Consider the following 26,016-nt stretch of genomic DNA (forward strand, 5'->3'; position numbering starts at 1 on the left):
GTTGTTTTAACATTTTGGGGATTTTGGCACATTCATACAGTGAATTATCTGCCACATGTCTGTCGCTCTGTCTCTCTAATTGTCTATCTTAGGACCGGGATGCATAAAAGGCCCAAGACAGTATAGAGACCAGTGCAAAGGGGAAATAATTAAATAATTGACTTTACACTGAGATAGGTTAAAATATCTACTACTAAGAGAGTAGATCTTTAAAGTTCTCATCGTAAGAATAAAATCCATAAATATGTGTGGTGATAGATGTAAATTAAACATATTGGGGTGATCATTTCACAATATACACCTATATCAAATCATTATGCTGTACATCTAAACTAACACAATGTTATATGTCAATTAAATCTCAACCAAAAAAGAAATATTAAATATGTCAAATTGTATTGTGACAGGAAAAACCCTAGGTCAGCAAGTAAAAATTTTATTTGTTTAAGAAAGAAAAAAATAGAGTTGAATTGATAAATATATGACATTGTGTAAGGAAAAGCAATAAGAGTAAACTACTTACAAGTTAGAGCAACCAGCAGAGGACGAGAGAATAGCAGATAGTACATATATGGTTCATGATATTTGAAGAATTCAGTTCTCAAAGAATAAACATCAGGAATAGCTGAAATAAGAGGTGACCTAGTAATTATGAATAAGCAAATGCTGAAAGTTCTTTTTATCCTCAAATAATGTTTTCACCAGTTTGCCATAGTTTCTCTTTCCTGTTCTAGAATTCTTATATGTAGAGGTCACCAACTGTCTTTAGAAACACATGTAAAAGTAAGGCCAATATATGGTGCCTGGGTGGCTCAGTCGGTTAAGCATTCAACTCTTGGTTTCAGTTCAGGTCATGATCTCAAGATCCTGAGCCTTCAAGCCCTGCATCAGGCTCAGCACTGACAGCACCAAGCCTGGTTAGGATTCTCCCACGTTCTCTGACCCTCCTCCATTTATGCTGTCTCTCTCAAAATAAATGAATAAACTTAAAAAAAATAAATATTTTTTTTACACTTGATCTTAGCCAAAAGGCCGAGAAGTGATAATAAAGTATGTTTTTAAAAAGTGAGGCCAGTATATATTTATAAACCACCTAATAGCAAGCCAACAAATACAAAGTGATCAGAATAGGTAAAATTCCCTAACTGGACAACCTGAAAGGAAAAATTCAAGTGTCTGTTTTATATGAAAAAACATTATCCTAGGCACTCTGAGAAAATTAAGATGAAAAAGACTTGGTTACTGTTCTGAAAGGAATAATTCGTAAGCAAAGTAAATAAACAACAAATAATAATATAAAGTATTTTACGCTCAATATAAAATTATTGCTGAAGATGCTAGTTACTGCCTTTCGTTCTCAGAAGATTCCCTCTTTTAAACATGCTCAATCCACCACTCAGTCTACTTGAATCAGCTGTGGCTTAACTTCTATCTCTCAAATGTATTCGACTTAAGCAGAAGAAGTTAATTAACTTTTACTCAGCACTCAGGATACAGCAGTCAGCGTATACTGCTAGAATTGTTCTGACTTGAGATCTCACTTTCAATATTTGGGTTTTTACTTTTCCATTTTCCGAAATTTTACTCTCTCTTCTAGAAAATAGAAGTCCTTCTACTACAGATCCTATTTTAGTGACCTGCCAGTAACCCAGTTTATCTGAAACTTTCAACCTCCTCTAAATTTACCCAACCATGGACCAGACTATGACCATAGATCTTTTCCTCTAAATTTCCCCAACCACGGACCAGACAATGACTATAGACCTTACTAAGAGCAAATAGATATCTCTGATGCAACTGCCCATCAGTCTTGTATTGAGTCTCTTAACATGTCTGGTCTTGACTTCCAATCCCATGCGATGATTTTTATGGAGACCCCAATTTCTCTCAGTTGGACCTCCTGACATTGTCTGCTAGAATAGACATGCCGGCAATCTCTTGTTATATGGTGAACATCATCTTTGTCCTACCACATCTTCCTATAATTTACTGACTCATACCTAGCCTTAGTTGGTGACTATATTTTTTTGTTCTCATTTCTCTATAAGACTTTCCCATCCCTAATCTGCAAACGCTTTATTGCATGTAACAAGATGCACCAAGGCAATATTATGTGATGAATAATGGTTATCATAGCCCACATCTCACCAGGCTATGGATGTGTTTTCTTAAGAAGTGTACCTGGGTCAAAGACCTGTCAAGGAAGAGAATCAGGTTAGTCTCCCTCAAGACATGTAGAGTCCTCAGCAGGGACAACCTAAACATTCAGTTAGGTTATCAACTTGCTCACATTACTATTGAAAGCAGAATAAAAACAAAACAAAACAATTCCTGGAGAATTTATGGATCCTCAAATATGTCCATGTTCTTATCCCAGAAACCTTTGAATAAGTTATGTCACATGACAAGGGAGATTTTAGGTTGCCAATGGAATTAGGTTTCCTAATCAGATAACCAGATAACCTTGTAATAAGGGGAGTATCCAACTTGGATTATCCAAGTTGGCAAGATGTCATTGCAGGGGTCGTTTAAATGTGGAAGAGGAAGACAGATGGCCAGAGTCAGAGTGTTGTGATATGAGAAAAATCTCAACTGAGCATTGGTGGCTTTGAAGATGAAAGAATGGGCATGTGCCAAGAAATGCAGGCAGCCCCTAGAAGCTGGGAAATGCAAGGAGATGACTTCTCTTCTAGAGAGGGGAGGAAGGAGAAAGGAAGGGAAAGTGGAAGAAGGGATCTGGAAGCAATACAGCCTCACCAACAGCTTGATTTTAGTCCAGGGAGACCCGTGTCTGAATTCCGACCACTAGAACTGTCAGATAATACCTTTGGGTTGTTTTAGTTTACTAAATGAATGGTTATTTGTTACAGGAGCAATAAGAAACTAATGCAGCCACACTTCAACATTTCTGAAGAAACGTCCTGAAATGAGTACTTGTAATTCTATTGCATATAATGCATCTTTTAATCATATCTTGGGTAGAAATACTAAGCCTATTAAAGCAGGCTGAACTTCCAGGGTTAGAACAGAGATTCCAAAATCAAAAGTCAACTTCAAGTCTCAAAATGCCTCAGTCAAACCAGTTGCAATTGATGAACATACTCGAAAAAGGTTTTCATGTAATTTCTTCATATTTAAGCCTCTTACCTCTTCTTTAACCCCAATTCACCCTCATAGTCTATTCTGTAAAGCTTAAACGCTATTCACAAATTTGTTCGTATGCTCACAAAAATAGCTGAAGGGAATCATAATCTAAAATTGACTGAAAACTGACACAACTTGAATCAGATGGAGGAAGTCAATACTCATGGCTAGTCCAGCTGGGCCCACATTTTCACATTCTTTCCCTGACCACAAAACATCTCAAATAAAGGGAAAATTCATTTTGCCTTTCTTTTTTTGAAGTCTGTTTTTGTTTTATTTTGTTTTGTTTATTATATCTATAGCTATCTCTGGTTACATTTGACTCACTGTCTTTAGTAACTTAGGCAAATTAGATGGAGAAAAAGAAACTAAAAGTTTTCTGAAGAGCTCTTTAGACGCAAGCTATACATTCCCACTTGGGTTCTGATTGATAGCATGCTGATAACGTCATCCAGCGAGGCTGTTACCGGATTTCACCTTGAAAGATTTGTGACTTGAATGCTGTGAGGTACTGGGGTTCCTCCTCCAAATTAGGAGACACTTCATTTATGTCATGATCATGACCTTTTCTGACTCCTAAAAAAGAAATGTTGATATATTCCCTCCTTATTTTAATAAGAGCAATATCAATGCAGTAAATTTAAAAACATAACAAACAAAATTTCCAACATCTATCTGTTAAGAATATTATCTGGGGGCACCTGGGTGGCTCAATCGGTTAAGCATCTGACTTTGACTCAGGTCATGATCTCACAGTTCGTGGGTTCGAGCCCCACATCGGGCTCTGTGCTGACAGCTTGGAGCCTGGAGCCTGTTTCAGATTCTGTGTTTCCCTCTCTCTCTGCCTCTCCCCCACTCACACTCTCTCTGTCTGTCAAAAAATAATAATAGTAACTAAACATTAAAAAAATTTATTAAAAGGATATTGTCTGACTTTTCTTCAGAAATATTAAAATTCTACTGAATTTATGAAGAAGGAGAGTTGGGGGTGGCATGGATTCTAATTACTACAGAAATCAGAATATTCCTGGATGTTCTGATGCTTTGTGAGACACTATTGAATGTAATTAAAACAACATCTCAAAACCAAAAGAATTAGAACAGTAATGTTTAAACACTTTTATGTAAAGATATTTCAAAGTATTTTTATTACTCTATATTAATGTTTTTATTAGATGGTGGAGAGATTTGTTCCTTAACAGGATGTATGTTAATGTCTTTGCATATATAAAGAACATCTTTGTACTGAAACATGTGAAATATCAGGCTAAAGCTAACATTTTGGGGGGTTTGGGTTCAGAGAGCTTTGCATGATATCATTTATAAAAGGACTGAAAAGAATCATTAAATATCTTTAAAAATCACTCCAGACTTGGGGCACTTGGGTGGTTCAGTCAGTTAAGTAACCCACTCTTGGTTTCAGCCCAGGCCATGATCTTATGGTTCATGAGTTCAAGCCTCGTGTTGGGCTCCATGCTGACAAGAATCTGCTTGAGATGCTCTCTCTCCCTCTCTCTCTGCCCCTCCCTTACTTGTGTACATGCTTTTTCTCTCTCTCAAAATAAATAAATAAACTTTTAAAAAAGTTGCTCCAGACTGGTTTTATCAGAGTTTTATTTGTGTCTGAGGAAATAGAAATGCTTCATCACTGTCATCTGGATCATCTGTTTATATATCTGGGATTATATTTTTCCATGATGCAATCTATATTTAAGTAATAAATTTGGAGGCAAAAGTAACCGTTTCCATTTATTAGAATAATATTCAATATATAATGGCCTTAGAAGATAATTTCTTGTAGACTGTGTGTAGTGTGAATGAGATAGAAAAGAAAGAAAAGAATATTTTTACAACTACTAATTTATATATAGCAATTAGTCAATATTCTAGTCAATTATAAGTGTACAAATCATCCAAATAATTGGTGCTATAACTGATTTTTTTGAGCCAATTGAATATTTGTCATCTTTTAATAATTAAATTGTTATAACTGGCAGTTATCAATTGTTTGCTTTGTAAAGGTACTGAATTAAGTACTCTACAGGCACTGTATTATTACTGCTCACAATGCCATGTGGTAGTTATAAAAATTATCCATATTTTAAGGTAAGGAGTCTGAAACTTAAAGAAGTCAACCAACCCCATGGATAGCACATCATCTAAGCCAGCACTTGTTTGAAAGAAAAAGAGAAGCTATTAATAATAATCTGACTCTATTGGCATACATCAGAATTGTGCCAGTTAAAGATATATGGTCACCTCACACATATAGTAAATAGCAAAAATAAGACTAAATGCTAATGAACCCAAATTATTTTCCAAATATATGATTTAACTTCATAGGGAATCTGCATAATTCAGACAGATAGAATTTTAAATATTTTATGATTGCTTTGGCAACATGAACTAACATCCTAATCAAAATTAAAGATTTCTCTTTGTCATGCATATTCCTCCTTTCACTTTTATTTACCCAATACCAAAGCCAACTGGTGCATCTCTGAAAGAGTGGCAATATTTCACTTAATATCTCTTCATTGTTTTCCTCCATCTCAAATGTCAAATTTCTACCTGTATATACATCATTTCTAATTTGATGCTCAGATTAAAATTCCCTTCTCCAAGATGCCTTTCCAGATTCATTTTTATATGTTACTTGTGTTTCTATTATGGTAATTACTACAATATTCATTATATTCACCATACTTTTGTGTACAGATTGTATTCCCTAAATAAAATCTCAACTCTTACACATGACTGAATGGTTATAATATGATTAATAATATGTATATTTATGAGTCATCTTCATTTTTAAAATTTTGTTTCTCTTCAGAATTAGCAAATTCTTGTTCTTCTTTTAAAAGTTTGTTTATTTATTTATTTATTTATTTATTTATTTTGAAAGAGAGAGACAGCACATAGAGAGACGCATAGAGAGAGGGAGAGGGAGAATCTCAAGCAGACTCTGCACCATCAGCACAGAGCCTGATGCAGGACTCGATCTCACAAACCATGAGATCCTGACCTGAGCTGAGATCAAGAGTCCGATGCTCAACTGACTGAGCCATCCAGGTGCCCCAGCAAATTCTTATTATTTTTTTTTAATTTTTTTAATGTTTATCTTTATTTTTAAGACAGAGAGAGACAGAGTATGAGCGGGGTAGAGGCAGAGAGAGAGGGAGACACAGAATCAGAAGCAGGCTCCAGGGTCTGAGTTGTCAGCACAGAGCCCAACGCGGGGCTGGAACTCGCCAACTGCGAGATCATGACCCATGCTGAAGTCAGACACTCAACCGACTGAGCCACCCAGGTGCCCCACAGATTCTTATTCTTGAAGAAATATATTTACTGTTTAGTTTACTGTGGATATGAGGATAACCCAAATTGCATGAAGCCTTTACTATTCATCATCTAAATAAGCACTGTAGAACAATTAATTTTGACTACAAGTGTAAGTTTCTGTAATAAATATCTGATGTAAATATATAAATATATTATACATTTCAATATGATTTTAAGTGTTTATTTTCCTAGGAGAGCTTTTCCTTTTTTTTTTTTTTTTTTTTTTTTGGAGAGTTTCTCCTTTTAAAACTTTATCATAGATCATCTAATTTTATCTAGAAAATATTTGTTTTTTATTTATGAAGCTGTTCCAGCCATGCTTCTACTATCAGAAACTTTCTATCATGCTCATTTTTATCTCGTTAATACTTTTGTAAGTGAGTGTCATGCAGGAAAATCACTTTGCAATATGATTTTGCCTGAGAAGATGCACATTATCTATCTTTACTCTGACTGGCATTTGAAATTGAAAGGTAATATTGGAAGTTATATGTCGTTATAACTATTTTTTTGGCACGAGTTTCTTCTGAATACCACTGACAGAAAGAAACTATTTAATTTGTTCCACATGGATGATATTTAGTGCCTACAGAAGACAGAATGATAGCTGTCCATGTGCTATATTTTCAGGAACCTTAAAAGAATCACCTGGTCTACATAATATGCCTCACTATATTTCCACAGTGTCTAAATTTCTGTCAATTAATGCCACTCCTTAAGGGTGTTTCCAAGAAATGGACTTTTAATCCATTACCTTAGAGGGGAAGCACATTGGCACAGATTTATCTTTATTGCGAATGGGCTTTGGCAAATAGCAGGCCCAGCAGTAATAAGACAGTAAACAAGTACACTTCAAGTCAGAAGTAAGCTGGAAAAAATTCTAAACCGATGAGTTTTCCCCACAAGCATAAAGTCCCAATGACCTATGTTTTTATAAACAACATATACCCCATTCTTACCAGCAAAGGCTCCTATGATTCAGCAAATATGAGGGGAATCCTAAATAATCTTATTGTACATCAAGACTGACGCCATTAAGGGAAATTATTCAGGGTTGTTCTGTACCTCAGGGTGGCCTTTGAGACCTGGAGAAAGCCCCCCCCTCCCCCGCCCCCAGCTCCAGGGAGTACAGAGACAGGAAAAAGGCTGAAAGGAAATAGACAATTTAGATTGAATCACATGTTCATCTAAGAATCCTAGGTTAAATATTTCCCCTGTTCACTCTGAGTACCTCTGTTGAATTATAGGAAATATTTTTCTTCTCAGAGAATTATCCAGAACAAAGTTTCCAGGCTGTTTGAAACTCTATAAAAAGTTAGTCATCAGACTTTCTGCCTTATGAGAGTTTGGTTTGATTTTTAACATACATACCTAGTTAGGTAATGCAGTACTGTGAAAAGAGAATTTCATTACTTTTATATAGAAGGAGAGGAGATGTATCTTCCCAGCAATGGGTCTCGGGAGGAATTTCCTATAAAGTGACCACATATGGATTTAATGACTAGCACTGCTGGACCCCAGTGAGGAAAATATTGCAGCATTGTCACTGTGGGTCTTGATGCAAAGAAACCCGCTGGTCAGGATAAAAAGAAAAAAACCCAAAAGGTAGATAATACTACGGTAACAAGAGGGAAAAAAAGACACCTGTTCAGTCTGGCAATATTTTTATCTTTTCTTACCAAACAAAAATTTCTTCTACTTTTCAAAATAGCTTAATTGAGTCTCAATTATACATCATACTCTTTATGTATATTTTATCACATCCACATTTCTTTTCCATGGAAGGTATTATTTATTCATTATAATCCCTTTTGAAAATGTTAAAGCATCTTACATGCATATACATGTATAGCCCTCAAACTCATATTAAAAGATTTTTTTCAGATGACAGTTCCTCTAAAAAATCTTCTCAAATGCACCTAAACACAATTGGTTTCTCTATCTCATATACATAATATAACAGTTTTATTTATGATATAACTGTTTCAGTCTCTTATGTTCCCATTTTAGACAATACTTTCAATGGTTCCCATTATATGTTGCGTATGCAATGTATTCATAGTGGGATTTAATTGAAAATGATCTTTTTGGTTTTACATTTTGTTCTGAAGATGTGATCTCGAATCATTAGTCACAAAAAATGTGGTTAAAATGAGACAGGTTCTGAAGGAATGTACACTTTTATATAGAAAGAAACTCAGCTAATAAGTTAACTTGCTTGTAAAATCACTAGTGACATACATCACCCTACACTTTAACCTCAGTATAAATCCTAGAATACTCCATTAAAAATCAGTTCTTTTTTTTTCTTTTTCTCAATCACCCCAAATTCCTTCTTAAGTCTTCAGTCTCTCTTTCTCTCTCTGTCACTCATGCATACAGAAATACAAATATTCTTTATTTTTACCTTCTGTCTTTATTTCTGTGTTTTAGTTTTTATTCATAAATCTCTTTTCTCCACAAATTTATTTTTTAATTTTTTTAAAGCTTATTTTTTTGTTTTGAGAGGGAGTCGGGGGGGGGGGGATGGGGGAGAGGCAGAGACAGAGAGGGGAGAGGGAGAATCTCGTGCAGGCTCTGTGCTGTCAGCCCAGAGCCTGACATGGGGCTCATTCCCATGAATCTGAGATTATGACCTGAGCTGAAATCAAGAGTCAGATGTTTAAGTGACTGAACCACCAGGCTCTCCCTCCACAACTTTATTCTTCTTTGATTAACTTATCATGTATAGAAGTGACACTGAAATACTTTGCTGGAAAAGGAAATTGGTTTCTGGATCCAGAGACTCTTTTCCTATAGCTATTGAAATTTGATGGTAAAGAAGAGGATTTTTAAGTCCTTGTCAGGATATATTTTATTTCCTCCAATTATATACCCTAGGGCCTAGCAAATCATGGATAGACTTAGCACTCGGCTTCTTGAATGAATAAAATGAGAGAGCATGCTGCCATAGTATGAAAATATTCAAGCAATTCTCTTTTCAAGGGAATCTTTATGATAAATCAAAATGAAGAAAATAGCTGAATAAAACTAACAAATTTTAAGTGTAGAATTAAATTAGTTTTAACAAAGTTAGTCTAACCACCACCGTAATAAAGATATAGAACTTTTCATCCCTCCAAAAAAGTACCTCATGCTACTTCACAGCCAATCCATTACCTCACGATAGGTTCTGATAACCATGGGTCTGTTTTCTGTCACTGCAGTTTTGCAACAATATAGTATATGGTGTTCGTGTCTAATTTCTTGAAGCAGCAGTGATGTCCCCAGTGGCAGTACAGTGTTCTCTGTCTTTTGGTTAAGCATTAAATATAAGAGCTGTGTAGTTTACATTTATTTTGTAGGTCAATATATATGGTTAAAAAAAATCTTCCATGTGAAAATTTAAAAACAATGCTTCTCATAAAAAAAACCATAATTGGGTAAAAAGGGAAATACAAATGGACATGACAGAATTTCTCTTAAAAAATAATGCAAACATTGCATACCAGCTTATATGGCATGCATTTAAAAAAATCTGAAGGGAGTTCTCTGTTCCTTCTGGATTTGAATGCCTGCTTCCTTCCCCAGAATAGGGAAGTTCTTAGCTATAATTTGTATAAGTAAACCTTCCGCCCCTTTCTCTCTCTCTTCTTCTGGAAATCCTATGATACGGATATTATTACATTTCATTAAACCACTTAGTTCTCTAATTCTCTCCTTGTGCTCTAGTATGTTTTCTTTTAATTTTTTAATGTTTATTTATTTTTGAGAGAACGAGACAGAGTGCAAGCAGAGGAGGAGCAGAGAGAGAGAGCAAGACACAGAATCTGAAGCAGGCTTCAGGCTCTGAGCTTTCAGCACATAGCCTGACGCAGGGCTCAATCTCACCAACCATGAGATCATGACCTGAGCTGAAGTCAAATGCTTAATTGACTGAGCCACACTGGCGCTCCTAGTATTTTCTTATATCTATTTTTCTTGGCTTCATCATTTTCCATAACTTTATCTTCTATTTCACTTATTCTCCCCTCTGCTTCCTCCATCCTTGTTGTCACTGAAAATAGTTTATTTTGCATCTCCTTTACAACATTTCTTAATTCATTGTGACTATTTCATGGTTCCTTGATCTCTGTAGCAATAGATTCTCTGCTGTCTTCTATGGTTTTTTTCAAGCCCAGCTATTAATCTTATGACAATTATTCTAAATTCTTTCTCAGATATATTGTTTTTATCTGTTTTGAGCAATTTTCTAGTTGTCATTTCTTCCTGGAATTTTGTTTAGAGAGAACTCTTCTGTTTCAACATTTTGGTTAGTTTTCTGTCCTTTATGTGTTTCAGTGTGTTTCAATAGCTTGTTATGTGTCCTGCACCTGAAAACACTATTATATTAAAAAGGGGTCACACACTGTCCAGGACCTGGTCCTTTAGGAGGTGTTTTTGGAGTGTGTTATGTGCTCTCTGTTGTTGTGACTCTGGTTGCTTTATCTCCCTAATTGTAGTGTTGGTTTGGACCCTCCATCAGGTGTGCTTTGATTTGTTCATTGAATTAACACTGGAAAAAAAATTAAAAACATGGTGGGAGAAGAAGCCTTATCCCATACAAAGAGAGAAATGACAGGGGTTGGTAAAAAGAAAAGAAAAAAAAATGACCAGGCAGAGAATCAGAGAAACAATAGGGCTTAATACAGAGAGAGAGGGAGGAAAATAAAGAAGAAGGAGATACAGTAGAGGTGTATAAAGAATAGATTAAAAACGTCTGCTTAAACAAACCAACAGCCAGAATAACCAGAATAGAGAAGGGAAGACATAAGAGGAAGAAAAGGATGATAAGAAAAAAAATGTATATATATGTAAAGAATTGACCAAGAATCAAATCAGAAAATGCAAAACCACTGGGCTATTATCTGATGGTGCCTTGGAACTGGTGACTGCACTGGTCTGGGGGAGGGGCTGTCTGGTTCTGGTCAATATTGCTCTGTTAGATATGCAGTTACCAGGCACAGAGGGGTGTGGTTTGCTGTAGGTGTCCCGCCTCCACTGTGGACCCTTTGTCCCTTCCCTGAAGCCCTACCTTGCTGGTGACGGGGAAGAAAATGGTGACACTCCAGTCTCTCCTTCCCAGACTGGGTGTCCCAAATCACTCTGTTCAGGCCGTCCTCACAGTGCCCTGTGGGTACAAGTGGGCTGGTTTGTTCTACTCCACATTTCTCCTGTGCCTCCCAAGCACTCAGCTGGTATTCAAACCCTGATGTCTTAAAGGATCTCTCTCCATGTGCCCTGGTTCTGGGGTAGAGTCACTCCACCCAGCCAGGTGACAAAGGGCCTCTGGCTGGTGGGCACCTGCAGGTCTTTTGTCTTTGGAGAGGCTATATGTCTTCTTCCCATAGCACTCAAGGGAGGGGATTGGTCTCTTCTACTATGCCTCTGAGCTTGGTACTGACCCTGGGATGGCTCCCCTCATTCCCAAGCATGTGAACAGAGCTTCAGGTCCCAGTCTGGAGAAAGCCCTGCAACACTGGAATGAGTTAGAAATTGGTTCTCTATTTTTTCCATTCCCGGGTCCATGGTTTTTCTTATCCAAATACAATCCTACACTTCCACTGCCTCTCTTTCTCTTCCTTTTGTCTCTCCATGGAAGGGAATCCCTCCCTTCCATGCCTACACTGCTTATTTTGTCTTTCCCAGTTCACAATCACACACCTATGGTCTACGAAGCTGTCCCTCTGGGCTCCTGGAGATGTTTCTATCAGTCTGTAGCCTGGATTCCTGGAATTTCAAGTCTTCTGGCCCCAATACTGCTGTGCTTGAGGGATGAGGGAACTTTGGGTCCCCCTATTTCTCTGCCATGTTAACTCCTCTCTGCTATATTTGTAAGTGAGAGATTTAGATTTTGGAAATGAGGTTTGCATTATTATTGGTTCATTTTATTTTCTAGCTTTATTTAATTAAATGAAAATTAAAATTTTATATATTTAAGGTATACAACTTAATGATTTGGTATACATATATATTGTGTAATAATCAATATATTTAAGCTACTTAATATATCTGTCACTTCACATAGTTATACCATTTTCTTTCTTCTTTCTTTCTTTCTTTCTTTCTTTCTTTCATGTGTGTGGTAAGAACGCTTAAGATCTACCTTCTCAGCAAATGTCAGGTATACAATACAGAATTTTTAACACATTGTTATACATCAGATCTTCAAAACTTATTTGTCCTACATAACAAAGTTTGTACCCCTTGACCAACATCCTCCCTTTCTCTTCCTTCCTATTCCTGGTAACTACCATTTTATTTTTTGCTTCTATGATTAAACTCTTTTAGATTCCACATATAAGTGAGATCATGCAGTATTTGTCTTTCTACATCTGGCTTATTTCACTTAGCAGATGTTCTCCAGATTCATCTATGCTGTTGTAAATGGCAGTATTTCTTCCCTTTCTAAGGCTAAATAATATTTAATTCCATGTATATAACAAATTCTCTTTATCCATTTATCCTTTGGTGGACATTTAGTATGTTTCTATATAGTTGCTATTGAGAATAATACTAAAATGAGTACAGATATCTCTTTGAGATTCTGGTTCCATTTCCTTTGTACATATATCCAGAATAGGGATTGCTAAATCATAAAGTAGTTTTATTTTTAATTTTGGGGGGAACTTCCATACTGTGTTGCATGTGGTTGTACAAAATAACGTGATTAAAAATGAGCAAAAGACGTATTTGAATGGGCGTTTCTCAAAAGAAGACATGCAAATGGCCAGCAAACATATGAAAAGATGCTCAACATTACTAATCATCAGGGAAATGCAAATCAATTAGATATCACCTCATATCTGTTAGAATGGTTATTATCAGAAAGGTAAAAGATAAATGCTGATGAGAATGTGGCAGAAGAGATACGCTTGTACACTGTTGGTGGGAATACGAATTGGTACAGCATTATTAATTGAGAAAAAAAGTGAAACGAACATAACACACAAAAATCATGTGGTTCTCCACCACATCGATGGAAGAAGAGATGAAAGATTAACTGAAAGAAAAGTGTAAATAATGATGTCAATAAGGAATCAAATTTACAAAAAGTGAACTCTAAAAAAGCTTCAGTGCTGACTAACCTAATTTAAGCTGTCTGATATTAAATCAATATGGTTGTCAAAATTCATTTTTAAAATATTGCATCATTGTCACCTAGGCACCATATGGTATATCAAATGACAAGGTAAAAGAGTCCATCAGTATGAAAGTAAAAACTGCCATCATTAAATCAAATCCATTACAGAAGAAATGAGAAATAAAAATATGATTTTAGTATAGCAAACCAGATGTTCTTTCATGAGTTCATGAAATTAAGAACCATATAAACCCGCAATGTAATTAAATGCATCATCATGCTGTATAGAATTGAAGATTAGGTTTGATTTAAGGAGATGTTCCCAAAAATTTGCCTCAGAGTATATTTTCTCCTTTATTCTGTCACATTGGATCTTCTGATAGTTTAATAGTTATCAGACTACAAATCTGGTTTACAGACAATCTAAGAGAAAAACCAGCACATGTATTTTGAAAGAAAAACCTAAAATGGACTGACTGATGTTATTTTGTCTCCTGAGACCCTGCAAATATATATGCTAAAAAAAAAAAAAAAGCCCACAAAACTCAACATGAATTCTAATGTCGTGGAAAGGGTTAACATTGTCAACCAATTAGGGAAAGAGTTAGCATTATCAACTTACACTTAGTTGATATCAATATGTATAAATATTCATAATGAATTGAACTTTATACAAATTGGCCTCATACAAATCTTTATTTTCAATGAGGATTTTAATAGCTATTTATTCTCTCATATGTGGTATTGAAAATTGACTGAAAAATATTAAAAATTAAACTCTTAATTTCCTACATATAAAACCTGTTTCTACCAAGAAATTAAGATATCATTACAGTGTAAAAATATTTATTTTAAGTGCTATATCATTCCAAATATTTAGGTTTAAGGAAGGCTTAACCTTTTTCTTGGATGTTGCAGAAGTTGTTAATTGTAACACACCAAAATTTTATAGTGTGTACATTGGCCTCAATATGTGTATTTGTAACGATGTAGTTGAAATAGCATTCATAAAAAAGTTACAGCATTTACTTTTAATTTACATGCAGATGGTATAGATATTAACAAGAAAAATATTTTAAAGTGATTCCCAAAATTAGAATATTTTACCACAGGAGGAACAATTTTCAAAATAAAATCCTTGGGAACTTTATTTCTTTCCCATTTTTCATATAGTTTAATGCTGGGGATTAAATTCCCACAGTCAAAAAGTTCAAATAAAGTATTTCTCTTGGGCTGTACTTTAGAAATTAGTGGATTAAACATAATTACATGTATACATAAAATGGTCTGGTTCAATCCTACAAATCATACTTTGTTGGATGCAAGAGACCATAAAATTGAATAATGGATACTTTGACTTCATTCACTGAGAGAAAACCTATGTGAGGAGATTTAACATTCCTATGTGGATTACAAAATATTTCCTAAGGAGCAGGCAAAAAAAAAAAAAAAAAATCCATGCATTACTTTTTTTTTTCAACTTCTACAATTCTCAAAAGTTGCAGGAAAGTTTGTTTTTTCACTTTAGTGGATTCCATTTTAATAAGCTATTAATTTGAAATCAAATCATTTATTTTTTGTAAAATGCTGTAGTTAAAGCAACTATGAACATATGAATTTCTTTAAAAGAGTACTAAAAGATAATGTAAATATGTTAACCAAAATAATGTTTTTAAAAAGTAAGAATTGTCATTTTAAAAAGAAAATATGAATCCAATTTCAGTCTATATACCAGAAAAAATCAGAGTGTCACCATTCTGTGTTAATCTTCATATCCTAACCCCTTACCCTAGCTTCCGCAGTGCTCATTCAACCTGTAGTTTCAGATGCCAGCAGTTCCTGAGACAATTCTGATGAAGATGGGCACATTGTTAGGCTCCAAGCATTACCAGTTTTCCAGATCTCCAATTTGTTTTGCAGCCCCAAATATGACATATTTCTGCCTACTTGTTTGAACCATTAACTTGGTCTTCACTTGTTCTTAGACTGAGATATATACCATTGGTTCCCCTGGTTCTCGGCCTTTGGAAATCAGACTGGATTAACAGCACTAGTTTTCTTGGGTCTCCAGCTTACAGTCTTGTACTTTTTTTTTTTAGCTTCCAAATGTTGGTATGTTGAGCATTACTTAAGATAAAGAAACCAATACCTAAGTTTCAAATTTATGTCATTACATTTAAATAATGCATTTTGACCTGCATTAATAACATGACATCTTTTATTGTTTTAGTTTTTTTTTTAATTTTTTTTAATGTTTATTAATTTTTAAGACAGAGAGAGACAGAGCATGAATGGGGGAGGGGCAGAGAGAGAGGGAGACACAGAATCGGAAGCAGGCTTCAGGCTCTGAGCCATCAGCCCAGAGCCTGACGCGGGGCTTGAACTCACGAACCGTGAGATCGTGACCTGAGCTAAAGTTGGACGCTCAACCGACTGAGCCACCCAGGCGCCCCTTATTGTTTTAGTTTTAATCACTACTTTGTTCATCTCTTTCAGAAAAATATAATGACAATTAAAATGGCATAGTTAAATTCTGAGATTATGAAAGTTACGCTAGTTTGTAATCATTGAATAGATAAATTACACTCATAAATGAATTGACACTTTTTAAAAAGATACAATGTGAAAGAAAGTATGTTTCGTGGAGAGGAACATTACCCCAAAGATGGTAAGTTTATTAAATTTTTTTGCTCTTATGTTGACATAACTAAAGGAATGTTTCTACTACTGTGGTAGAAATTTAGTTTTCCAGTTATAAATATTTGGAGCATTTTCATTTTTTAAAGCTTCCACAATTGTTTATAATTCAAAACTTCTTAATAGTACTTTTAATAGAATGTATAGTTGACAATTATAATGAAGAAAATAAGATGTTAAAATAGTATATACAAATTATTAAATATATTTTACTTTAAAGAGAGAAAAACGTTAAAAATTGGTATCTGTGCTGAATGGATTTTAAGTTTTGTAACAAATATTTTCTTTGATGGTCATGTCTGGCCAGTTGTGATATTGTTGGCAAGATCCTGTCAAGTATGAAGTTTCTTCAGAGTATCAACGCACTGTAATTAGATTGTAAAACTCTGTCACTACTACCCCAATACTTATACCTTTAATAAATTTGAGCTACAGATGTAGGAACTTGTCAATTCTCATTTATAAATGTTCTATTCATAATAGCATGACTTTTCCCTCATTATATACCTCATCTCTATATATAATCAGAAAGTCTTAATGGAATTCATATATTTGTACTCTTTTAGCTGAAAAATCTATACAGCTTAAAAAAATAATTGCATACTTTTGTGTCAGTATTTATTCACACGAATGAAGAGCTTGGTGGCTTAGTCTGTTAAGTGTCTGACTCTCGGTGTTGGCTCAGGTCATGATCTCACAGTTTATGAGATGGAGCCCTGCATCAGTCTCTGTGCTAACAGCACTGAGACTGCATGGGATTCTCTTTCTACCTCTCTGGCCCTCCCCCTGCTCACTCTTACTCTCTGTCAAAATAAATAAATAAACTTAAAAATAAAAGGGCTTATTTTTTTAGGGGCACCTGCCTGATTTAGTCAGTAGAGCATGAGATTCTTGATCTCAGGGTTAAGTCTGAGCCCCATGTTGGGTGTAGAAATCAGTTAAAAATAAAAATCTTAAAAAAAATGAGCTTAGATTTTTAAAATTTCTAGGAATACAATACACAAATTTCACAAATGTGTTTCTAGCTTCTTTCTTCTGATGAGCTGGGACATTGATCTTCTCCTGCCCTGGGATAGACTTACACCATTGGCTCTTCTGGTTCTCAGCCTTTGGACGAGGACTGGAACTGTACCACTAGCTCTCTTGGGTCTCTAGCTTGCAAATGGCAGATCATGAAAATCTCAGCTTCTACAATCAAGTGAGCAATTTCCTTATAGAAAATATGTGTGTATTGCATATTACATATTATATATACACATACATGCAATATACATTTAGTATATAGATATATACATGTAGTAATAATATAATAATATATCTAATATATATTATTTACATGAATTAAGAGATTCGATTTTTAATGTTTACACAAATTTCACAAATATGTTTTTTTGGGAAACCTGACTAATAAGTGGTTATACATCCACTAGGGCACAAACATTGAATATAAGCATAGGTTCTGGTGTCAGACAGACTGGATAGAGTTGGCCTTTCACAATTGCTGCTCTGTGATCTTAAGCGAGATACATCACGTTTTAGTTTCATTCATCTGAAAAATGGACATAACTTTATCTATCTCATTGGTATTATTTTTTGGAAGGGATTGGATGAAACATTTTGTAAATTATAAAACTAAATATATTTAAAGCTCACAGTAGGGTGTCTGGCATCTATTAAGAGCTCAGTAGCTATTACTGTTAAGCTTCTAAATCTCCTTTTTACAAAAATTCTCTTTGGAAGCTTTATCCCCCTATCTCTTTCCTTCACCCATTTTATTTTGAACTTCAGTGGCTCAATTTTCAGATGAATAGTGAAATTTCTGAAAAATATTCTCTATATATCATATATTTGACCTCGTTTTTAAATATATGAAACAGGGGCGCCTGGGTGGCGCAGTCGGTTAAGCGTCTGACTTCAGCCAGGTCACGATCTCGCGGTCCGTGAGTTCGAGCCCCGCGTCGGGCTCTGGGCTGATGGCTCAGAGCCTGGGGCCTGTTTCCGATTCTGTGTCTCCCTCTCTCTCTGCCCCTCCCCCGTTCATGCGCTGTCTCTCTCTGTCCCAAAAATAAATAAACGTTGAAAAATAAATAAATAAATAAATGAAACAATTTATCTGACAATAATAAATGCAATTATGATATGTGGATATGTACAGTAACTGGCAGACTTTGAACTGAAGCTTCCTGTTGACATTAATGTTCAAAAATATTAATCAGACATTCAAAAATATTAATCAGATATAACTAACATGATTATTATGTATGTTTCTGTTCTATTAATCTAAATATACTATCTCCATCTTAAGGTTTATAAAATCTTGAATAACTGTTATTTTCTTCAACATAAAATGGAAATATAATTTGTGATGAAATATGTTTATTTTGTGTGAAAAATGTATGGCATTTCATCAATATAATGCGAAAATCAAGAATAACACCAAAAAAAAAAATAGGGCTACCACCCAAAGAGAGCTTATAAATAGTATATGTGATAGATAAGAGTATATAATATCTTTTCCCAAAGAAAGCTTATAAATAGCATATGTGATAAGAGTATATAATATTTTTTTGCTATAGTTGACTTTTTAAGGAACTTTAGGTTTTACTCATTCTGCAGAGTGGGAAATATAACAATAAAATTTCAATGGTAACTGTGTTCTTTCTGGGACGAGGCCTTCACTCCTTGCTTTCACAATGATAAGAACATTTTCATTTTGTGAATTTTTGCTTCTCATCTACGCTGCTCAATTTCCTGGAAGGTTGTTCTTGATTATAAGAGTACTGATAAGTCTCCACAAGTAGTTTTCACTTGTACTTTCATAAAACTATTTCAGATATTAAAGAATTATGAAATCATAGAATATTTATATGTCATTTCTTTTTAGATATATAGAAATACTGTCAAATATTAAATAAAATATATATTATTTAGTTATGCAGACAGCTGCATAATTAAGGAAATTAGCTGTTAATTGTTAAAATTAGCCCCACTAATATTGGCAGTTTTCATGGGGAAAAATGAAACAGTTCTCAAATTTATGAACTTCTGCATGAAATGTAAATCTTGCCATGTTATTAATGGTTTATTCCTAGAAATTATCACTTAAAGATGGTTTTGTATGTTACTTGAATGAGTTAGTAAATTTCAAAAATAGTAGTATACCAAAAAAATTCACTTTCTAGGAGGTAAATAAAAGTAGGCATGCACAATTTAAGTTGAATATTTTTCAACTCTACATAGTTAATACATAAGACTATTCTGTAAAAATAATAGATGTTTTACTAAAGACCTATGACCTTATGACTCATTCGCAAAGTACATGTTTTGCTTTATTTTAAATTGAAAAGACAACCTCGGGGCTCCTGGGTGGCTAACTAGGTTAAGTGCCAGACTTCGGCTCAGGTCATGATCTCACAGTTTGTGAGTTCGAGCCCGCGTCAGGCTCTGTGCTGACAGCTCAGAGCCTGGAGCCTGCTTCAGAGTCTGTGTCTCCCTCTCTGTCCCTCCTCTGCTTGCGCTCTGTCTCTCTCTCAAAATAAATAAACATTAAAAAAAATTAAAGAACAACAACAACAACAACCTCATTGAGTACATGAAGCTCTTGCAGATCTGTAAATTGATTGGATTATGGGCTTTTGCATAAACTGTTATAGCCAACATAATTGCCAACAAATCCATGAAAAGAAAAAGGAAAATATCACAAACTACACATGACTCAGACTCCATAGTTTAAAGATACCTGAAATAGCATTCCCAGAGAAGAAATACTGCTATAATCCTGATCAACAGATATGACCAGATAAAAGGACAAAAGTATCATGAACAATCACAAAAAAACAGTAGCTCAACATATGTATCAGTTATGATATAGGTGCATTATAAGAGTAATTAAACATGAATAACACTTACAATGAAAGCCAGATAATAAGAAGTGATACTTTAGCCAAATAGTATCTCTAAAAACACATGGTTAGTTGCATAAATGCTACTTTTTTTTTTGAGCATCTTTATCTATAAAGTAAGCACAAGAAAAGTTTGACTTTGACAAATACACACAGAATAGAAACAGAAGAAATTTATAAAGAAATAAAATATGTATTTTAGTAAATGGTACGGTTCATATATCTCATTGCTAATATCTCTACAACTCCCATGAGAGTATATAGGTTGTTAAAAATGACAAGAAATGTATTGTACAAATAAATTTATGCATTATACTTAGGTAAAAATACACTTTTTCATCTTTTCCTTATTAAAGGTGTAAAACATAAATGCTTGACAAAGGACTAAAAATAAGTGAAACCATGAAAATGTTTCATTTTATAATTTTAAAGGTTTGATTTAGTACTACATGGAGACTTTATCTGTTAGTTTCTCTGTTATTTGTCAGGCTGCATCAATCCAAAATTAATTTATAAGTCATAGGTTATTAGTCACAAATGCTAACTCCTATAGAGCATAACTGTATATGAGAGTTTTATCTTAAGTGCTATTGTTTTGACTTTCGGTGACTGCAGTAGGTAATATTTATTCATAATACTATGAACTTATGAATATAGAAATGTACTTAGCAAATATGTGGAATTTTTAATTATTGATAAACACAGCAGTCCTCCACATACCATAAAATGAGGTCTTTTTATTTTATAATTAATGTAAATGGCACCTACTATACCAATTCTTAGAATGTTCTCATTGACATCTTTTTGATAAATATTCCACTAATAAATTTCTCTGTAATTACTTACTTATAGATTCACAAAAACTGGTACTCAAAAGGTTTCATTAAAAGATACCCTCACATTTCTCTTTGGGAAACCAAAACTTACCCATTTATTCATTGGAACACTATTAGTAATAGCTAAAGATAAGACAAGAAAGCATGGTTGAATTACCTAGAGCAAATGTGGCAAAATATTAATAATTTTTAAATCTATAGGATATGGTACATTTACAGGATATGGTGCATATCATTCTTTAAAACTTTCTCATTTTGACATTTCATGTAATATATTTGGAAAATAGATTAGGAAAAAACCATTCAGCTCTAAAATGCTTCATCACTCACATTACTCTGCAAGTTTATAAGTTTCCAATCTACTTTAAGAAAACTCATTATTGGGGCACCTGGATGGCTCAGTTGGTTAAGTGTCTGACTTCGGCTCAGGTCATGATGTCACAGCTCAGGAGTCCGAGCCCCACGTGGGGCTCTGTGCTGACAGCTCAGAGCCTGGAGCCTGCTTCGGAATCTGTGTTTCCCTCTCTCTGTCCCTCCCCCACTCATGCTCTGTCTCTCAAAAATAAGTAAACATTTTAAAAAGTTAAAAAAAAAAGAAAAACTCATTACTATAGGTATTGAAAAAAAAAAATAAAAAAGATGGTGGTTTAACACCAGAAAGATCAGACAGTAAACACGTATGCAATTAATTGGCCTTGCCCTTTCAACCTATAGTGCCTACAGCAAAAAGTTGGCAAATAAATGTTTATTATAAACTATTATGTTTGTTTAAGCAAAATAAATAAATAACATTGAAACTTTAACAGAGTATGAATGAAATGTTCATGTCATGTAGTGTGATGCATATTGTTTCCTTTATATATAAAATACCTTTGGTATATTTTAAATATGTCTTAATATATTTTGATATTAAACATTAAATATAGACAATTACTTGACTACATTCTTTCAGTGAAAAAGTGTTTCTTTTTCCTAAAATCAAAGTGATATCTGTACTGATACATTTTTAAGTATTGATTTCAATCTTGATAAAGTATAAGTGACAATTGTTTCCTGTTGCTTCTGGTATCTGAATATTATTTCTTGCATATATTATTAATATACAGTGGAAAAGTGCTGACTCTGACTTACTTCTCTGTTACATTGAGAAACTCAAAAAGACTAGAATAGGCTTGGTTAGCTTTTTCAGCAACACTGTACTTCGTGATTCAGAGACACTTGGGTATATGAATGAGAAATGTTCATAAACTTATTTTACAGGGCTTTCTTCTTTGTATATTTCTTTCAGAGTCATGCCATCATTGGAGTTTTGATTGCCTATTTAATTGTATGTCACTGTTGTGAAAGGTTTCACTGACCCTGTAATCCAGAATCCAGAGTTAAACTTTGACCTTTGTGTTAAATGAAAGATCTGTAGTTCTAATTATATATGAAGATAAGAGAGTCAGCTTAGTTTGAACGTGCTGATTTCACTCTGAATTGAATTTCATAACTTATTTGAATAATTATTAAGCTTTCACAATACAGAAAATATTGATATCAACCTAAAAATTGGAGGATAAATTTGGAGATATGTATTTTCAAAATTCTTTTAAAAGATATGTGAGGAGGGAAAACAAGGAAGACAACTTTGGCAAATTGTACTCTTATTCATAATTAATTTGTTTCCTCTTCTCCAAGAGGAATATACTCTCCTTTTCTTGCCATACATTTTTCTATACTTCCCATACCATTAGCAGACTTGGCCTGTGACTTATTTTTCTGGATGAGACTTGCCAGGTCTGAGAAGGAGCTTCATAATGATTGTGTGGGTTAGCTCAATCTCTCTGCCGCCTGTCATTGGAATTGAATATCTCAAAGGTTGTACTTTTTCAGTCTGTGTCTTAGAATGAGAGAAAATAGTATGGAGCAGAGCCACAGTTAACCCATAACCTATGTGTGAACAAGAAGTAAATGTTTACTGTTGTGAACCCATTGAGATTTTAGGAGAAACACACACCACAACCTAACTTAGTAAAAGCTGGTTGAGTATAGCTAATGCTCACAGGCACCGTTGCCATTTCCACTGGATGTTTCCGCTCCCATTTTGCATTGCTGTATCTCTTGGGAAATATCACTCCTTCCAGTGGTTAACACTCCATCTTCTAGGCACATAGACTACTATTATTCCCTTCCATATTCCATTAGGTAATAGCATTATTTCAACAGGTTTTTCTCATTTCCTAATAACCACAGACAATGCACTATTTCCAATTCCACTGGCCACAGTCATATCTTATTGGCAGGATCATCATTTTCAATAAATTTCATCAATTCATTCCATATCAGAATCTCCTCAAATGTACCTCCAATTAAAAGGCTTCTATTCCATAAGCTAAATGCTCTGTGAACATCCCTGTATACCAAAACTGTGTCAATTGCTTTACAATTGGAGATATTTGTCTTCTCCACAGTGTTCACTTTCAGCCATTCAGTTGTATCTATTTTTATTGACACTTTCCTTATTACTTCTACTTTCCTTCCAGAGGAATTATATCTGAAAGGTAAAGCATCATTCTGTGCTCAGAATTTATGCCAAACCTTGGAAGTGAAAAGCCATGTAAATGACTTCATTTTGTCTTCTTTTATAGCATATGATTAGTAATTATTTTTTAAATATTAATTAAAATTTTAATGCACATATTTAATGTCTTGTTTTTAATCATATAAATTTATAGAAATGCTTATTGAGAAAATTATGAAATAATTACCCTTTTTGTTCCCCATAAATAATACTTAGTTGTTTTATTTTTAAAGAATAAGTTTGGGGGCACCAGGGTAGCTCAGTTAGTTAAGCACGTGACTCTTGAAATTGGCTCAGGTCATGATCTCAGAGTTCATGAGATCAACCCCAGGTCAGGCTCTGTGCTGACAGCGTGGCGCCTGCTTGGGATTCTCTCTCTCCCTCTCCGCTTTCCCTCCCCCCCCAAATAAATAAATAAACATTTTAAAAAAATAAATAAGGAATGCATTTTAAAAAGACTAATACTTCATATGAATTGACTTCATCCTGACTCACTAGACATATAAGAATTCCAAGGAGAGTCACAAGTTAGGTTTAGGACCTGACCACAGTAAAATTTATTTCTATAATGTGTAACATGGAAAGTCCAACCCCAGGTATAAAATATTTCTTAGTTCATAGTACCCTATTTTTCCTATTTGCATATAATTATATGAGAATTCTAAACCATGTGCACATACACACACAATCTGTGATATGTATACTCAAACTCTGATATTTTGGTTCAAATATCTTAAATTTAGCAACATTCTTCTGAGGTTAATTACCAAAAAGGAAATGCAATTCAGAAATAAAAATAAATTGGTGAAAACATCTAAATAAGATAATTTTTGTTTTGTTTTGCAATAAAGTTTTTAGAAATACAAAAGACACTAAAAAAATTAACTGTATACTTTAGAACTTAAGTCCTTTATTTATATAAAATAAGTCAGAAGTATTTGCTTTATCCTGAAGTTATTAGAAATAACATTTTAACCATATATCCTTTTTTTATTGGGGAAGAGGATTTTAAAGTAACTAGGTAGACTAAATAAGGATTACTCTCCCACCTCTGCTCCCTGCTTCCCCTTTCCCCGCAAGAAAGGTGTTTAAACTCTGAAAAATTTCTTTGTCCTTCAGAGGTCCAGGAAAAATGGATTCAAAAATATCTAAAATATATAAGTAAAAGAGGGTTTGAACATATGTTTAGAAAAGAAAATTACTTTGCTATATATTATAAACACCACCAATGAAAGTTTGTAAATGTGTTATTTTTGGTTGAAAATATATTGGATAGGTAGATTAAAAAAACAGTTTTTATAAGCAAATGATAACAGATGAAAACTTATTCAGTATCTATTATCGTTAATTTATGACATCATAAAATCTTATTTAATAACCTATTTCTATAATTGTCAGTCCCTACTGTTTCATTTTCAAAGAGTATAACAATAGCTTGTTTATAAGAGATTTTGCAAGTAATATCAATTATTTTTTTATGAGAAACGCATACTATATGTCTATAGTTAAATTTAATTTTTTGTTTTCTTGCTTCTTTGTCTTAATAAATACTTTAAAAACTTGTGGTAAGTTTTGGAACGTGTTCTCCCTTTCTATTATTTTATCTTTTATTAATGTGTTATAAGTTTGATGTTTATTTTTATAATTTTATACATTTTATTAAAATATTGTTTATATTATAATAGCATGAATACACTGTGATGGTGAACAATATTGAGCATTTTACTTCTTAACGCAAATCTGAAATTTTCCAGTGAGGTGGAATAGAAGAGAATAAACCTCAAGGAACTCCCTGCACAAAATCTGTTCTTATTTTATAAATGTCTTTGGTTTCTCATTACTATTAGAGATGAAAGGAATTGGCATCATCACATTCCCACGACATCATGCATTTTGCAGCAACTGTAGCATAACACAGTGGGAAGAGCACAGGGTTTATTGACAGAATTTAAATTTTGACTCTACCAATTACTTACTATGGGACCTTGGGTAAGTTACTTAATTTTTATAAGCCTTAGGGTCCTCATTAGTAAAGTAGTGGTGATCGTATGTAACTCAACATACTGTGAGGTTTAAATGGCAAGTGGTATATTAAAGAGATTAGCACTAGTAAGTGTTAGTTGTTCTATTAAAATCATTATTATTATTACTGCTATTGGAGAAGTGACAGGTGGTCCAAAAACACTTTTGGGGTTACAAATGGCACCTCCTCCCAAATCACCTCTCCCAAGATTCAGGATTAGTTGGGGAAAACAGGAGAAAAAATATTCGGCTGCATAATATTAAACCTGCCGTAACCTCCTCTCTTCCTTCTGTCTGGTGATTTCAGCAGTCATGTCAAGGCTGAAATGAATTGCTCTCAAAAGAGACCCTTAAAGAGTGGGAGAGAATCGTGCCCTGCCTTAAGAACAGTGGCCAATACAACTATTG

The 26,016-nt window shown here is 34.1% G+C and overlaps 1 non-coding gene across 1 annotated transcript; it reads right to left on the reverse strand.

The window, feature by feature from the left end:
• Window positions 1-859: 859 nt before the first annotated feature.
• On the reverse strand, window positions 860-1,044 carry LOC124527466 (U2 spliceosomal RNA). Its single transcript, XR_006965903.1, has one exon. It is a non-coding gene; the product is annotated as a U2 spliceosomal RNA (small nuclear RNA).
• Between the last annotated feature and the right edge of the window lie 24,972 nt (window positions 1,045-26,016).

The sequence above is a fragment of the Lynx rufus genome, unplaced genomic scaffold, assembly GCF_022079265.1.
Source record: "Lynx rufus isolate CCGP_SWC_20201006 ecotype Redwood Valley unplaced genomic scaffold, mLynRuf1.p SCAF_5, whole genome shotgun sequence".
In the NCBI taxonomy this organism is placed as follows: domain Eukaryota; kingdom Metazoa; phylum Chordata; class Mammalia; order Carnivora; family Felidae; genus Lynx; species Lynx rufus.